Raw genomic sequence first — 17340 nt, 5'->3', positions numbered from 1 at the left:
GCGCACGTGCCGGCCCGGGGTCCCCCGCGCTCGCGCAGCGCCCCGCACCCGCGCGGAGCGGCCCCCGCGCGGTCCCACGAGCCGCTCTGCGCGTGGGCCGTCGACGGTGGGGGTGGGGTGGGTGGGGTGGGGGCCCCCCGGTGCGGGAGCCGACCCCCTCCCTTCCGGCCCCGCCCCGCCGGCCGCTGCGGGGGTGGGGGGATTCGGAAGGGGGGGTTCGGGGGGGGGGGGTGGGCGGAGCGCGCAACCCGGGCGCGGCGTCGCGGCGTCGCGGCGGCAGGTGGACGCGAGGGGCCCGGGCAGGTACGGCGTGGCGGGCCCCGGGCCCCAGGCGCCGGGGCGAGGGGTGGCGGGCCCGCGGCGTTGGGAGGCGGCTGCGCAAGCCGCACCCCCGTTTCCACTCCGGGGTGGCGGGGCGCGCGCGCGGTCACCCCCGGGGCAGTCGCTTGCTCGCGCTGGCTGCGTCTGCGGAAGTTGCGGTGGGGCGTCTGCACGCCCGGGGGCACTTCACCTGACTGGGGGCCCCGCGAGCCCCCTCCCGTTGAGAAGCGATTCAGAAAACTTCCAGCCTGAAAGTAAACTTGCTGCCGAGGGCGACGCCCTACGTCCTGAGTGCTGGCGGAGGGGCCACGGGGCTCTGTGCGATGGGTGACAAAAACATGCCTGCCGACACCAGCCGTTCTTGGAAATGTGTCGTGGCTGTTTACAAAATAGCTTTATTGAGACATAATTTACGCACCGTAAAATTCACCCATTTTACGTGTACACTAAACAGGTATTTATTGTATTTTCGGTGCAGGCATCACAATCTAATTTTGGAGCATTTCCACCGTTCCGAAAGGAAACCTCGTGCCCAGTAGCGATCCCTGCCCGCAGCCACTGATTTACTTTCTGTCTCTACAAGTTTGTTCTGGACGCTTCCTGGAAATGGAACAATGCAGTACTCCGCCTTTTGCCTCCGGCTTTTTCCCCTCCTACCATCATGTTTTTGATATTCGTCCAGGTAGTAGCATTTATCAATGCTTCTGTCCTTTTATGTTGCCAGATAATATTCCATTGTGTGCGTATACAGTGGATTGACTTAACCAGTCCATCCATTCATCGTTGTTTGCAGTTTGGGGTTTGGTGAACAGGACTGCCACGTACAAGTCTTTGTGCGCAGGTAGGTTCTAGTTATCTTGAGTAGACAACCCGGAGTGGAATTGTTGGGGCATAGGGAGTTCTTTGACTTTTTGAGAAACTCCCAAATTGTTAAAGTGGCTGTGGCCAGGTTACGTTCCTACCAGCGGTGTGGGGGTTTCCATTTCTTCACAGCCTCAACACTTACTGTTGCCTGTCTCTTTACTTCCAGCCCTCCAGGCGTGTAGGGCTGGTATCCTTATGGCCTTGACTTGCATTTCCCTTGGTCCGGGAAGGAGGAGAGGTCGGGTGTCTTCGTGTGTTTCTTGGCCATTTTTGTATCTTTGGAGAAATGTCTATCAAATTGCCCCCTTTTTAATTGGTTTATTCTTTTGTTATTGAGTTGCACGAGTTCTTTATGTATTCTTTGTCTTAAAAAAAAAAACACCTTTTTTAATGTTTATTTTTGAGAGAGAGGGAGAGCATGAGCAGGGGAGGGGCAGAAAGAGAGGGAGACACAGAATCTGAAGCAGGCCCCAGGCTCCGAGCTATCGGCACAGAGCCCGACGCCGGGCTCAAACTCAAGAACCCTGAGATCATGAGCTGAGCGGAAGTCAGACGCCCCTAAGTTCTTTGCCTTTTCGAACAACACAGATAAGATCCTACTGCAGAGCAAACAAGGAGGGGAAGTTCATGACGTGGGAGTTCTGTGGTCCAGATTCAAAAGCGGGCTTCTCCATTCATGAGCAGAGATCACGCGGTCTTGGACGGACCTGCCAGGTTTTCACCTCTGGGCTCCGGGGTTTCACCTGCACAGTGGGTGTTGCTGCCTAGCTCTTAGGGTTTCCGTGAGGGTTAAATGAGACTGCGAGTTTGCACCTGGCAGACCCTGCAGGTATCTTTGAAAGATTTAGGGAGGGCCTTGGCTTGGAGGTGAGGGTGCCCGCCCTGCTCGGCCCACAGACTTTTCCAGGGATTCCTGGGACAGTGACACCGTACCCCTGATGCACCCATAAACGAACAGAGGTTCGTCCATACCTGCGTCTTCTAATTCTCTCAATTACTCGTAGTTGGTTTCAGTTTAGTTGCAGCTGACACACAGCTGGGGACGATTTGGAGGCATTACCATTTTCTTCCGAAATTTAATGTTTTAATTTGTGTTTCTCCTAAAATTAAAAAAAAAAAAAAATCCCTTTAAGGTGACTTTGAGCGTCTCCTTACTTATAGGGAAAAAACCCGGTCTTCAGAGCCATAGACCTGAGGTCCCTCAGTGTCTTTCATAACCAGCCTTTTCCGTCCGTCAAATGCGAAAGTGATAGCGCAGATTACCGCATTCGTGGGAAGGCGCCAGGGAAGTGCGTACGGATGAACAAGGAGGCTGCTCTTCACGGGTGGAGGGCTTTGCGGTGTCATCCACCCTGGGGACTGTGGCACAGGTGTTTGGATTCCCGCTCGACAGGTTAGCCGCACCCAGGGCCCCCGCGCTGGGCTTGGGGCTGCGTGGAAGCCGAAAGGCGCCTTTCCGAGGTTCTGTGTTTCTGTCGCGGCCTGGCCCTTGCGCCCTGGGGGGTGTGATTTCAGAATTGCTCACGGTACCGGGAATAGTTTCCTGTTTGCTGTCGTGTAACAGATTACCTCCTTTTTAGTGGCTTAACCCAAGCTACGGCACTGTAGCCCTGCGGTCTGCCACGGGTGGCTGAGCGCAAATCAGCGTGTGCGCAGGGCCCCGTTCTGTCCGGAGGACCCAGGGGAGCACCCAGCTCCTGGCCGCTCCAGTGGCCGGAAGGGCCGGCAGAGTTCTCCCCAGCCTGCTTTGCTTTATTCTTGCTTCTGCAGTCCCCCAGCACTCTCCAGGGCCCCTCTTGACTGCATTAGGCCCACCGAGAATCTATTTTAAGATCATCTGATAAGCAATTCCAATTCCGTTTGCCATGTGACCCAACAGATTTGGAGGTGTGATAGTGTGGCTTATACGAAATGCATACTTGGTTTTTATCCTGTTCCTGGCACGGAGCTCGGAAAGCCCTTGGAAGTTCCTGGGGTGAGAGCCACAAAGGTGTCTTTTCTTATGCTAATGAGGTGGCTGGGGAAGCCGCTAGGTGTCGAGGATGCTGGCCGGTGCGGGGAAGGAACCCAGGGACTGGAGGGTGGGACTGGAAGTTCCTCCAGGGAGGGGAGAGGGTCCATCCATCCCCAGGGGCCAATGAGTTAAGCAACCGAGCGTGTGTAATGAAGCCTCTACAAAACCCCAAAGGACGGGGTTCAGGGAGCCTCAGGGTTGGTGAACTCGTAGGGATTTGGGGAGAATGGTGCTCCTGGAGGGCACGGACGCTCTGTGCCTTTTTCTACGTGTATGTCTTTTTTTTCTCTTAAAGGTTTTTTTTTTTAAGTTTATTTATTTTTGAGAAGGAGACAGAATGAGCAGAGGAGGGGCAGAGAGAGAGGGAGACAGAGGATCCAAAGCAGGCTCCAGGCTCCATGCGGACAGCAGAGAGCCCAACATGGGGCTCGAACTCACAAACCGTGAGATCGTGACCTGAGCCCAAGTCAGACGCTCACCTGCCTGAGCCCCCCAGGCACTCCTCCAACCTCCATTTCCCCTCTGCGTTTCTTCCACCTGGCTGTTCCGGGCTTCCATCCCTCGAAATAAACCTGTAGTCCAGGAAGGAAAATGGTGTAGGAAAATGGTCCAGGAGTCGCTGTACCAAATGAACTGAACCCAAGGAGGGGGTCATGGGAACCTCCGATCTATAGTTGGTCAGTCAAAAGCACAGGTGACAGTCTAGACTTGCCTTGACTGGCGTCTGAAGTTGAACTTGGGGGGCTGAGCCCTTAGTCTGTGAGATCTGAGGCTGTCCCTGGAGAGACAGTGCCAGAATTGAACTGAATTTTGGACACCAAGCTGGGTATCTGGAGAATTGCCTGGTGCTGTGAACCCCATTCCCACCACATTGGAATTTGGACCGGGACCCTTAACACGCTCCAAGGATTAGGACGTTGACCACCCTGGGGCCCCGTTATTCTGCCTGCCACAGGACCTGCTTAGTACTTGTGTGATGGCAAATTGGGCTGGCACCCTCTGACTGTGGCTAGCTCTGCAGGAGAGCCTTCTGGAAGAAACGGCAGCGTGTGAGTTGCTTCCTCTCGCTGATAAGCCATCCTTCTCTTGCCCCACAGCCCTTGGTCTCCCCTGGTCCTGCGGCACCTGGCTGGAGCTCTGGAGCTCGGAATCACCCCAGCGTCTCCCTCATGTGCTGTAACCATTAGCGGCTGAGTGGAGGGCTTGGGACCCGAGTCTGGCAGGAGGAAGCGGGCATCGCGGCTTATGCAGGGTTCTGCTACTTCTGTTGGAGTCTGGGCTTGGGGAGTGGGACGCTGAGACCCGTGTGTGGCAGGTCCTGGAGCGGCGGCGACTTCGCGGCCTCCGCGGAAGCGTGCCGAGAACGGAGCCTTGGAGGGGCAGGGATCCCTTGGTGGGTCAGCCTGGGGGTCCCCATCCCTAACCTGGGTCCTAGTAGCCGACCCCGTGCCTGCTCGGGCCTGGACGCGGGGGCCGGCCAGCGTGTCTCGCCCCCGTCAGCGGCGCGCTGCTTTCGCCTGGCGACGTGTCCCCAGCCGCCGCCACTGCGCAGACCCCCCTCGCTGTGCACCCGCGGTCCTGGAGCCATTGCCTGTTCGTTCCCTTCCTCCTTCCACGCCACCCTCCACCCTCCACGCCACCCTCCACCCTCCACGCCACCCTCCACCCTCCACCCTCTCCAGACCCGTCTTTCTCCAACCCGCAGGCGGAGAACACTGGGGGGGAGAGGCGGGTGCTGCGGGGCAGCCCCGATTTCCTGGGGCAGAAAGGGGCCTCTCCCCCTTCTGCCCCCACCTCTCGCCGCCTCTCCCCCCACCCGCCTCCTCTCCCACCTCCCGCCTCCTCTCCCCCCCCCACCGCCTCCTCTCCCCCTGCCTCCACTCTCCCTCCCCCTGCCTCCTCTCCCACCTCCCCCACCTCCTCTCCCCCTTCCCCCGCCTCCTCTCCCCCACCTTCTCTCTCCCTCCCCCCACCTCCTTTCCCCCTCCCCCCACCTCCTTTCCCCCTCCCCCATCTCCTCTCCCCCACCTCTCCCCCTGCCTCCTCTCCCCCACCTTTCCCCCCCCCGCCTCTCCCCCACCTCCTCTCTCCCTCCCCCTGCCTCCTCTCCCTCCCTCCTCTCCCCCATCTCCTCTCCCCCACCTCCTCTCCCCCCTCCTCTCCCCCCTCCTCTCCCCCCTCCTCTCCCCCCTCCTCTCCCCCCTCCTCTCCCCCTCCTCTCCCTACACTGCCTGAATATTGCCTGCACACCAGCCTGGGCAGGAGCTGCTCCCTCTGCGGGTCCCATCCCAACGCCCTCCTGCCCTGCACCCCTCCTTTCTCCTCGGCACCTCGGGAGCTCTGGAACTCAGCCCCCTGCTCCCACCCAGGGCCACGGAAGGCAGTCATGTCCATCCGATGCAGTATCACAGGTGTCTGCTGAGGGCTTGCGTGTGATGTCGGCATTTATTATTCACGAGGCGGGGACTTTTATCACCTGCTCCGACCCCCTGAGTCCCCTAAACTTACACCTCTGTGTACTGTTTCTCCTTAGGATGTCGGAGAGGAGAGACGGAGGTGTGCGTCGGCAACCTTCCCCTGAAACCTTGAGGTGTTCTTCTGTCCACCGCTGCTCGTCCTTGGCCCCCCCTTATGACTTAGCAGCCTGCGGTCACCTGATGTCACCAGGGCCGAAAGACACTTTAGAAACGCGGACGTGCCGGTGAGGAGGCTCATCGGCTCCCCCCGTCTGCCTTGGACGTGGCCAATTTGGGCCCAGAAAGTTCTTGCCTTGCACGCTTCCCCTTCCCGCCCCACGTGACCCTGGGTGGGGCTCACCCTGCCTGCTGCTCTGGATGGAGGGGGCTCGCCAGGGTGTAAGTGCCTGCCCCCCCCGTCCCAGGAAGGGGTGGGTTTCAGCCAAAAAGCTGCACCGTACGATTTTGAAACGAATCGGTTCGGTCAGTTGGCTGTGCACTTGGAGACTAGAACACGAACAGCGGTGCCTGACCCCAGGAATCGTACTGTCTGGGGAGGCGGGCGACAGCCTGAAAATCTCGGAGCGCCATCCCTGCCTGAAATGGTGCATCGGAAGGACAGACGGTGGAAAACGAAGCGTAATTTACTGACTTAAGCTGCCCCTGGCCTTTTGTGGGGTGTTTGTATTTTGTACATTCTGCAGAATAACGAGCCTGAGACGCAGCACGCTTAGAGATGGTGACCTAGCTCTCGCACTGCAGCTTAGTCCGGGACGACAGAGGAGAGCAGCTAACCTCTGGGGGCCCGCCGCAGGCCACGCATCTCTCAGGGATTTGCTGGCCTGCGCGCCTCCTTGCCAAGCAGTGAAAGTCGCGCTGCCTGCCCGGTTGTACTTGACTCCTTCTACGCCACCTGCTCTGTTTTAATTATCGGGAATGCTCCAGGAAGTAGGCTGAGTTTTGCAACAGCATGGTTCTGTCACGTTCTTAGAACAACCCTGGGCGGCGGGTGGTGACTCCCTCTTGGGGACGAAGAAGCTGGAGGTTGGATCCCTCAGCCAACAATTGAATGCACGTCCCCCGTTGCCGCCAGGCACCAAACCACGTGACCAATGAGCTGTGTAAGTAACCTGTCATAGTAAAAGGTGGGCCTATCAAGTTATGTGACCGAGAAGACAACTGGTATTGGAGTGCTGAGTGGGTCAGAATTAATGACTTCGTAACCCGTGAAATCCTAGTCGGTCACAGGGGCGGGCTGGGGGATTCTTGACGCCTGATGGGGCACTGGGGCTGTCCCCTCCGTTCCTGGTGGGCTGGTACCACCTGTCACTTGAAATGAAATGGGACAGGAGCTCCTGTGGCATCTGGGCAGGGGCTCTGCTGCCTCCCCCCAGTGCTCCTTATCCCCTGTGCCCATGCTCCTTGTCCCCTCTCTCAGTGTTCCTCCTCCCCTGTCCGCAGTGCTCCATTAACTGGGGTTTCCTGGCCTTGCCGTCCCACATGGTGGCAGAGGGGACCTGTGGTCCTTGTCCCCTCACAGGAGGGCAGTAGCCTCCCCCACAGTGCTTTCTGTCAACTTACAAACTCAGTGCAGCCCCAGAGAGGAGGAAACACTTGAGCTAAAGAAGTAGGATTTTATAATTAAAAAAACTTTTTTTAAAACTTAAGTTATTTCCACATCCACCATGGGTCTCGAACTCACAACCCTGAAGTCAAGAGTCACACGCTCCTCCGACTGAGCCAGCTGGGCGCCCTGAAGAAGTAGGATTTTAAGGAGAAGTTTCTGGGGCTTTTTTTTGATTGTTTTTTTTTTTTTTTTTTTTTTTTTTTTTTGAGAGAGAGAGAGTATGAGCAGGGGATGGGCAGAGAGAGGGAGACACAGAACCAAAGCAGGCTCCAGGCTTCAGGCTCCAGGCTCCAGGCTCCGAGCTGTCAGCACAGAGCCCGACCCAGGGCTCGAATCCAAGATCATGACCTGAGCCGAAGTTGGCCGCTCAACTGACCGAGCCCCCCAGGCGCCCCTTGAGAAGTTTCTGACCGTAGCCCCCCTGCCCGATCAGGAGCTGTGAAGTGAGAGAGACTCACTGTTTGCAGGTGAACTGACCAGCGGCACACTTTCCAGGTGCTGGCAGAACATGGAAAGCTTCAGTCGGGGATAAAAGGCAATTAATTGCTCACAGCAATAACAGCACTGGTCTTTTCGTTTTCTTTCTTGTTTTCACTGCATTAACCTTTCTTTTTATTTTTTATTTTTTATTTTATTTTGTTGTCTTTAATTTTTTATTTTTTTTAATTTACATCTAAATTAGCATAGAGTGCAACAATGTTTTCAGGAGTAGATTCCTTAATTCTCCTTACCCATTTAGCCCATCCCCCCTCCCACCACCCCTCCCGTAACCCTCAGTTTGATCTCCATATTTATGAGTCTCTTCTGTTTTGTCCCCCTTCCTGTTTTTATATTATTTTTGCTTCCCTTCCCTTACGTTCATCTGTTTTGTTTCTTAAAGTCCTTCTATGAGTGAAGTCCTATGATTTTTGTCTTTTCTCTGACTAATTTCACTTAGCATAATAGCCTCCAGTTCCATCCATGTAGCTGCAAATGGCAAGATTTCATTCTTTTTGATTGCCGAGTAATAAATACTCCCTTGTATCTATAGACCACATCTTCTTTATCCACTCATCCATCGAGGGACATTTGGGCTCTTTCCGTCCTTTGGCTGTTGTCGACAGCGCTGCAGTAAACGTGGGGGTGCACGTGTCCCTTCGAAACAGCCCACCTGTATCCCGTGGAGAAATGCCTAGCAGTGCAATTGCTGGGTCGTGGCGTAGTTCTGTCTTTAGTTTTTTTTTTTTGAGGAACCTCCATCCTGTTTTCGGGAGTGGCTGCACCAGCTTGCATTCCCAAATTAACCTTTCTTTTTTTAAAACTGAGATCTACCTCACGTCCATAGAAGCCACTGCTTAAGATGTACAATTCAGGGGGCACCTGGGTGACTCCGTCAGTTAAGCGTCCGTCTCTTGATTTTGGTTCAGATCATGATCTCAGGGTCATGGGATCGAGCCCCGTGTCGGGCTCTCTGCTGACCGCGTGGAGTTTGCTTCGGATTCTCTGTCTCTCAAAATAAATGACCCTTTAAAAAATGTACAATTCAGTGGTTTCGAGTATATTCACAAGGATGTGCAACCGGTACCACTAATTCCAGGAAATTTTCGTCACCTCAAACCCTGGGGCCATTAGCAGGCCTCCCCCCGCCTTCCTTCTCTTCCCCGCCTCTGGCAGCCGCTAATGTCCATCCCGTGTGGATTCACCTGTCCCAGAATTTCCTGTAAGTGAAATCCAACAACACGTGGCCTTCTCTGTTTTCTTTCCCTTAGTGTGATGTTCTCAGGGCTCGTCCGCGTCCCCGTGTCTCAGGGCTTGGTTCCTTTTTATGGCCGAATGATACTCCGGGGGCGTGTTACGGTGTGTCCATTCACCGTTTGGTGGACATTTGCGTTACTGGCATTTTTTTGGCTGTCACGAATCACGCCGTGAGTATCGGTGTGCAGGCGTGTGCGTGCACACGTCCCGGCTGTCCTGGGTGTGCGCCTAGGTCACGTGACAACTCCAGGCCACGCGGTCTCTGGCGGCTGCCCTGCCTTACGCTCTACACCCGCAGTGTGGACGGCTTCCGTCCTCCCAGTTCCTCGCCAAGATCTCTTCTCTGTCTTCCGATTCCAGCCACCTAGTGGGGAAGAAGTGGCAGCTCGTTAGGGTTGCCTCCGGCATTTCCTTAATAACTAAGGAGCATCTCTCCGTGTGCTTACTGGCTGTCTGCGAATCTTCTTTGGACGAATATCTGCTTGGATTCATTGTCCACGTTTGACCTGGCTCATCTGTCTTCTTATCACTGACTTGCAAGAGTTTTTGTACATTCTGGATACAAATTTCTGCAAATACTCCTGGCAGGTCACGGTCTGTAGTGCCCTTTGGGACACAGGAGTGTTTAATTTTGGTGAATTCCAATTTTTTATAAAGTTTATTTAGAGAGCACATGTGCACGTGTGAGCCAGGGAGAAGCAGAGAGAGGGGGAGAGAGAGAACCCCAAGCAGGCTCCGTGCCGTCGGCACAGAGCCTGACACGGGGCTCGATCCCACAGACTGCGAGGTCGTGACCGGAACCCAAGTCCAGAGTCCAACACTTAACCGACTGAACCACCCAGGTGCCCTTGAGGGATTCTGATTTCTTCTTCCTCGTTTGCTCATGCTTTAGGCATCCTATCTAAGAATCCGTTGCCTTATCCAAGATCAGGAAGATTTATACTTCTGTCTTCTTTTTTTTATTTTTTTTTATTTTTTTAAATGTTTATTTATTTTTGAGACAGAGAGAGACAGAGCACGGACGGGGGAGGGTCAGACAGGGAGACACAGAATCTGAAACAGGCTCCAGGCTCTGAGCTGTCGGCGCAGAGCCCAACGCGGGGCTCGAACTCACGGACCGCGAGATCATGACCTGAGCCGAAGTCGGCCGCCTAACTGACTGAGCCACCCAGGTGCCCCACTTCTGTCTTCTTCTAAGAGTTTTATAGTTTGAGTTGTTACATTCAGGTCTGTGATCTTTTTGAACGTGTTCTTGTTGTGTGAGGTAGGGGTCAGCCTCTTTCTTCACGTGGACATCCGGCTGTCCCCATCTTTGTCCGTTGAATCATCGTGGCACGCTGGTTAAAACTCCGTTGATTTCTGGGCCGTGGCTCTCCCGCATCGATCACGACGTCTGTCTTTGTGCCATCGCTGCGTCTGCCAACTCCAGCCTCATTGTGAGCGTTGAAATCCATCACCCGCTTGCTCTGTTAACCGCTGGTGTGCTTTCTACTTTCAAACTTTTTTAAGTTGGTTTATCTTGAGAGAGAGACAGCACAAGCAGGGGAGGGGCAGAGGGAAGGAGGGCAAGAGTCCCAAGCAGGCTCCGCGCTATGAGCACAGAGCCCGACGTGGGGCTCAAACCCGTGAGCTGGGCGATCGTGACCGGAGCCAGGGTCGGACACTCAACCGACTGAGCCACCCAGGCGCCCCGTACCCTCCCTTCACTAGTTTTCTGAGTTTCTTCCTGAGAATACAGGTCACCTACACGATGCCAGATGGACTAAAAACCTTCAAGTGCTGCTGTTTCCTACGTGGTTCGCTCTGAAATGCCATTCTCCAGAGAGGAACCAAGCCCTTCTCACGGAAGCTTCTAGGCCTGAGCTGCTATGCCAGACAACTAGAGAGCTTTGGGCTTCGGTGGAAAGGACAGGGAGGTTGTATTAGGGGCGGGGGCTTGCTCCCTGGGGCTGTATGCCAGTGTGTTTGCACATTAAGCCGTGTGGTGTTTGAGGCCTGGTGGCAAGAGGGTGCACGTGAATGTGGGCCGTCGCGAGAATCACTGAAGTTGAGGCGGTAACTAGGGTTTGTCACACACGGGTTTGTCCCATACGTGTTTGAAAGTTCCCAAATAAAGTCAGGAGACACACAATCTAGCACAGGGGAGGCCCCGCGGGCTGAAGATGGGACACTTTGAGCACCAGAACTACAAATGACTGCATTTGGTTGAAACTCACCGATGGCAGGGCCGCGGGGTGGCTCAGTCAGTCGAGCGGCCAACTCTCGATTCCAGCTGAGGTGAGGATCTCACGTTTCATGAGATCGAGCCCCATGTTGGGCACAGAGCCTGCTTGGGATTCTCTCTCCCCCTCTCTCTGCCTTTCTCTCAAATAACATTAAAAAAAAAAAAAAAAAAAAAAAAGAACTACAACTCCCTGATGGTAGCAAAGCAATCATTTGTAATGACAGCTAAAGAAAGGAGAAGGAAATAAAATTTACTGGACAAAATTGAAAGTGGGAAGACAATAATTCGTTAACATAAAACTAGGTCGTTAAAGGGAATGAATAAGTACTCTGCTTTTCCAGCACAGTTGCTGTTTTTTGTTTTTTTTTTTAACGTTTATTTGTTTTTGAGACAGAGACAGAGCATGAACTGGGGAGGGACAGAGAGAGAGGGAGACACAGAATTGGAAGCAGGCTCCAGGCTCTGAGCCATCAGCCCAGAGCCCAACGCAGGGCTCGAACTCACGGACCGTGAGATCGTGACCTGAGCTGAAGTTGGAGGCTTAACCGACTGAGCCACCCAGGCGCCCTTACAGTTGCTGTTTTAAGCCACACTCCAGCTCGTAGGTGCAGAAGAAACCATGGGAGTAGAGAATCATTTTGTAAGCCATGATAAAATGCCTGTTTCAGACTCGCGAACTCCTTGGATAAGATATTTAGAACAATTCTTTCTTAATGTTTACTTATTTTTGAGACAGAGAAGGACTGAGCGTGAGCAGGGGAGGGGCAGAGAGAGAGGGAGACACAGAATCCGAAGCGGGTTCCAGGCTCCGAGCTGTCGGCACAGAGCCCGACACGGGGCTCGGGCTCATGAACATCGAGATCATGACCTGAGCTGATGTCAGGGGCTCGACCGGCTGAGCCACCCAGGCGCCCCTGCTTGGGTCAGATGTTGATGGCCGTTTTATGATGGAGGGAGCAGGCCATCACCACCTACACTTGCTGATTACTTCAGCATCGCTCAAAGTGAGACGACCGGATGTAAGCTCCCTTCAATGTTGTTGAAGATCACACCATCTCTAAAGTATCCTAGCCAAGAATAGCCTGTATCTAAAACTCAGGTGTGAATTTCCGGTCTGAAGGAGAGACGGGGTTCGTGCGGCCCCTGCCACAGCACCCCTGTCTCAGGACGGCCGATGTGCCTCCAAACACAGGGGCGTGGGGGGCTGAGAGGTCTGGTGCAGACCTTTGTGGAACTAAGAGAAATGACAACGAGTAGACGTTTGGACAAGACCACGAAAAGGTATTTCTGAAACACTTGGTGAAATTTGCCCGTTATTTGATAGTAAAAAGTTATCCTTAATTTTTTTAGTTTGATAACAGCATTCTATTTACATAAGAAAATGCCCCTTTTTGAGATGCACACACACTGTTCGGGGGAGAGGATGTGAAACTTCGGCAAGTGGGGGGGCGGGTGGGGGAAACCATTCCGGCAAGATGTCGATGGTTCTTGAGACGTGGGGAGGGGCTCATGGGGGCTCATCGTGCTCTCTTTCTCCGTGTCCGCGGAATGTTTTGTCACGAAGAGTTCGGCATCCGCAGAATCCGAACACTGTCATGCCCCCCGCTGCCTCACGCTGTCCCACGTCACCATCATCCCACCTGGGTCGCCACAGCCTCCTCGTGTTTCTCTTCTGCTCTGATCCCCACAGCCGCGGCGACCCCGTGTCGGGAGGTGGGTCCTAGGTCTTTACTCCGCTGCCTCCCTCTTGTTAGGAAGAGCCGAGCCCCCTGGGCCCCCGCCTGAGCCGTCCCCTGCAGCCCTGAGCCTCCTTCCCATCCCTTGCTCCGTGTCAGCCTCCCTGGCCTCCTTGCCCCAGGGCCTTTGCACTTGCTGCCCCCCCTTCCCCACTTGACCATGCTCTTTACGCTCTTTGTTCAGTTGTCAGTCTCTCAAAGGGCCTGCCTGGCCACGCTGCCGAGCCCTCCGTCCCTTCCCTCCTGTCCCCTCTCTGACTTTGTGTGTTTCACTTACAGACTCACCAGGCGCGCTACTCACTCGTCCTGTTGATTGTCTTCCCCAGAGAAGAGAAGCCCCAGGAGAGAGGGGTTTGTGCGCTCTGTTCATGGCACCTGAAGTGTTGGGCGAGGCGGAGGGCGTTAGGTATCAGTGTGGGGACAGCAGGCACCAGTGTGCCTCCGCCTGCTGTCCAGGGAGCAGGTGAATTGAGGCAGGCGAGAGGAGTGATGTGTCCAAGGCCTTGAGAAGCTGGGAGAGGCGGCGTCCAGAGCAAGGACAGGTCTTCCCAGTGGGGGTGCATGCCGGGGTGCAGGGAGGTGACCGATGTGGGGCTGGCCGCGTGCAGAGTTCCCTTCTGATTCATCTCTGTTTCCAGTGAAATCGGAACCCGGGTGGCCAGCTGGGCGGGAGCAGCAGAGCCCGGGAGGGTCCCGGCGGTGCAGGGCGCGGGCTGGGAAGGCATTTGGGGGCGGCGTGGCCACTGGCGAGGCGGGACAAGGCCGTGGGGACGCTGGCAGTCCCTCGTCTGTGTGTGTCTGTGGCTTTTATCCCCTGATACACTCATAACCACACGTCTGTGCGCGCACACACACACACACCTAGGTTGTACGGGACACAATTGCTGGTGTTACCAAACACGTCTGTTCAGTTTTGCATGGTTCAAACTAGTATTTTCCCAGTTTTTTCTGCTGTCACCAGAGCTTCAGGGAACTGGCTTGAATGTGTCCACGTGCACACATGTGAGTGTCTCCAGGACGCGTGCCGGGTGTGGGATCAGGGCCACTTGGTCCACACGCCCCCAGCGGCCTCAGCAGCTCCTCCGTTGTCTGGCTGCGTTCTGATGGCGTGGACGGACTTCCCGTGAAGGTCACGGCATAACCTTCCACCTGTTTGGTGTGAAGTCGGTGGTCCGTAAATGCTGGGGCCAGACTTAGTAGCAGACTGGAGATCCCTTCAGTGGTATTTTTGGTAGTGATTGATTGAAAGGACTATATCGTTAAGTGAAATAGGTTACAAGTGGAAAGTACGTATAGTTTAAACTACATTTTGTATTTTCTGTATTTCTGTAATAAACATTCAGTGCTTTTATGACAAAAAAATCTTATTTTTAAATAACTTTTTATGTTTACTTATTTATTTTGAGAGAGAGAGTGCATGAGAGCCTGAGCACAGGGCGGGGCAGGGCGGGGGGGCAGAGATGGGGGGTGGAGAGAGAATCCCAAGCAGGTTCCGCACGGTCAGCACAGAGCCTGACTCGGGGCTCGAACTCCTGAACCGTGAGACCGTGACCTGAGATCAAGAGTCGGATGCTTAACCGACTGAGCCACCCTGGCGCCCCGTAACTAAAAAATTCTAATAAGTTATTTTCATTATTTAAAACGAGGTGCAAAAGATTGCGTAGGAGACAGGAGGCAATTTTAGCTCCAGTGTACCGAGCCTCCTGTCAAGTCTATACTAGAAATTTTTTTTAAATAAAGTACGGGACCGAAAAAATATCTTACCATTGGGGCCTGCCTTCAGATTCTAGGAGTTCTAATGACCAAGAGTTGCCATCCGCAGCACCTACCGATGGGCGACCTTGGTGATGACACTGGCCGAAGTTCGCAGGTGGAAAGACGGTGGGGTCAGAGGGCGTGTGCAGTGGGGGTGGTTCCTCTCTCCTCCCACCCTCAAGCACACTTCCTGGAAACCGGTGTTTCTGAATCTGCACGACCCTGTGGAACAGTAGTGTTTGACCTCGGCTAGTGTTAAAATCCCCTGGGAGCTCTTAAAAAACACTGATGCTGTAAGACCAGCCCCAGAGATTCTCGCTCTGTCCCTCTGGGACGGGCCAGGCATTGCATCGGTGGTTTAAAAAGGAAAGGAAAAGCGACTCTCGGCTGAACGCACGATCAGAGTGAGAGCCAAGGCTTCACGACGCGGGCTGCCCGGCTCTTTCCGTAAGGGGTCAGAGGTCAGATGGTGGCCGCTCTGTGCCCTGCCGGCACATCCTCTCCTCTGCCGCGTGGAAGCGGCTGTAAGTGCGGGAACGCGTGCGGCTCTGTTCCAATAAGACTTCAGTTACAGAAAGCTGGTGGGTCGGATTTGGCTCAAGGCTATGGTTTCCTGACATTGCTGTAGAACATGTAAAAATGTTAGTTTCCTATTTCACTTACTAATGGTAAAATCTGAAGAAAAGAACGCTGTGGTTTTGTATGATACAATGAAAAGAGCGTAGGATTTGGAGTTAGAAGCCCTGGGTTCAAATTCTGCTCTAAATTTGCTGTGTGGCCTCAGGGAAGTCACTTATCCTCTCCAGTCCTTGTGCTTCAGAGAAAGGACAGTAATAACATACCGTGCAGCAGGATTGTAAAGTCGAGTGCGATAAGGTATGTGAACACGTTTCACACGTTGTAAATGCTGGGCACACGTGCTTGGTGCTCCTCATCTTATAAATTCATGTGTAATAAACGTTAAATATTTAAAACTGAAGCAAATAAGAAACGTTGAATTTAAATGTAATATAAGCATGCAGACTGAGAAAAATTAGTTTTAGATTATGCGTTTCTCTTTCTTAAGCCAGCAGAGTGATTTTAGGTGGGTAAGAGCTGCTTTTAAAAGAAGGTGGTTGATGGGGCGTCTGGGTGGCTCAGTCGGTGAAGCATACGACTTGGGCTCAGGTCATGATCTCGCGGTTTGTGAGTTCCAGCCCTGCATCGGGCTCTGTGCTGACAGCTCGGAGCCTGGAGCCTGCTTCAAATTCTGTGTCTCCCTCTCTCTCTGCCCCTCCTCTGCTCGTGCTCTGTCTCCCTCTGTCTGTCAAGAATAAATAAATAGGGGCGCCTGGGCGGCTCAGTCAGTTGAGCCTCTGACTTCAGCTCAGGCCATGATCTTGCACTCTGTGAGTTCAAGCCCCATGTCGGGCTCTGTGCTGACAGCTCAGAGCCTGGAGCCTGCTTCAGATTCTGTGTCTCTCTGCCTCTCGTTCTCTCTCTCTCTCTATCAAAAATAAATAAACCTTAAATTAAAGAAAAAAAAGAATAAACGTAAAAAAAAATTTAAAGAAAAACACTAAAAATAGAAATACCATGGGATGCCTGGGTGGCTCAGTCAGTTAAGTGTCCGACTTCGGCTCAGGTCATGACCTCACGGTTCATGGGTTCAAGCCCCCGCGTTGAGCTCTGTGCTGACAGCTCGGAGTCTGGATCCTGCTTCGGATTCTGTGTCTCCCCTCTCTCTGCCCTTCCCCCACTCATGCTCTCTCTCTCAAAAATAAATAAACATTAAAAATAAAATAAAAAGATGGTATAAATATACATTTTTCCAAAATGAAATTTTGTAGGGAAAGATTGATCTTCATCATGGTGAGGAGATGGGTACCGGGTGGGTCGGAAGCTACAGGAGGTGGGAAGTGGAGGGCGCTGGTCAGAGTGGAGAGGAGGTCCGGGAAAAGCCAAACCAGGGGCGGCAGAGCACCCCCGGCCTTGGGGAAGAAGGGCCAGAGCCAGAGGGGGCAGGAAGGGGCAGGAGGGGCCCGGGGGCCCTGGGGATGGAGGCCAGGCCACATCTGGGGCAGTGGGGTGGGGGGGCCTGGCCCAGAAGCAGCCTCCTCTTCCCCTGCGCCGCCTGTGTGTGTCCCCGCTGGGCCCTGAGGCCCAGGTGCCGGGCCGCCTGTGCGGCATCACTCGGCATAAGGCTCGCGTGTGTGCGGGACACAGACGAGACCAGACCGCGGTGGCCTTGCGGCCTAGAGATGAGAGGGACCTAGCCTGCGTTCCTCATCCGTTCAAAAGCCACTTCCTCCTGGGAGCCTGTCTGGACCACCTCCTTTCCCTCCAGTTCTGGGTCTGACCCATTGCCCTGCGGTGGCCTCTGACCCTGTCCCGCCTGCGGCCCCCTGGGCGCTGAGCTCCAGCCGAAGGCCAGGCTCGTGTCTGGACCCCCAGCATCTCGCACAGAGCCTGCGCCCTGCACAGTTTTGTTGTGTGTGCGTTCAGGTGATGGCAGATCAGCCGGCGGGCGACCTGAGACCTGGGGAACTGGTTGTGAGATTTGTCGTTTCCTCCTTCCTCCCTGTGGCGGCGGGAGGCTCGGTCCCTGCAGAAGGGGAGGCAGAGCAAAG

General features: G+C 54.4%; 1 long non-coding RNA gene across 3 annotated transcripts; it reads left to right on the top strand.

Annotated features, from left to right (window-relative positions):
• The first annotated feature begins 206 nt into the window (after positions 1 to 206).
• Positions 207 to 16499, top strand: LOC131496516 (uncharacterized). Of its 3 annotated transcripts, none has more exons than XR_009254522.1 (4): positions 207 to 303; positions 1046 to 1162; positions 5733 to 6776; positions 12805 to 16499. It is a non-coding gene; the product is annotated as an uncharacterized LOC131496516 (long non-coding RNA). The 3 variants fall into 3 exon arrangements; XR_009254524.1 differs by having other exon boundaries at positions 207 to 1162; positions 12805 to 12953; positions 13256 to 16499; XR_009254523.1 differs by adding an exon at positions 4297 to 4592 and having other exon boundaries at positions 207 to 1162.
• The last annotated feature ends 841 nt before the right edge of the window (positions 16500 to 17340 follow it).

This window comes from Neofelis nebulosa, chromosome 15 (genome assembly GCF_028018385.1).
Source record: "Neofelis nebulosa isolate mNeoNeb1 chromosome 15, mNeoNeb1.pri, whole genome shotgun sequence".
Lineage (NCBI taxonomy): Eukaryota > Metazoa > Chordata > Mammalia > Carnivora > Felidae > Neofelis > Neofelis nebulosa.
Note: the sequence above shows the minus strand (reverse complement) of the source record. Positions and strands in the feature narration are given on the sequence as shown.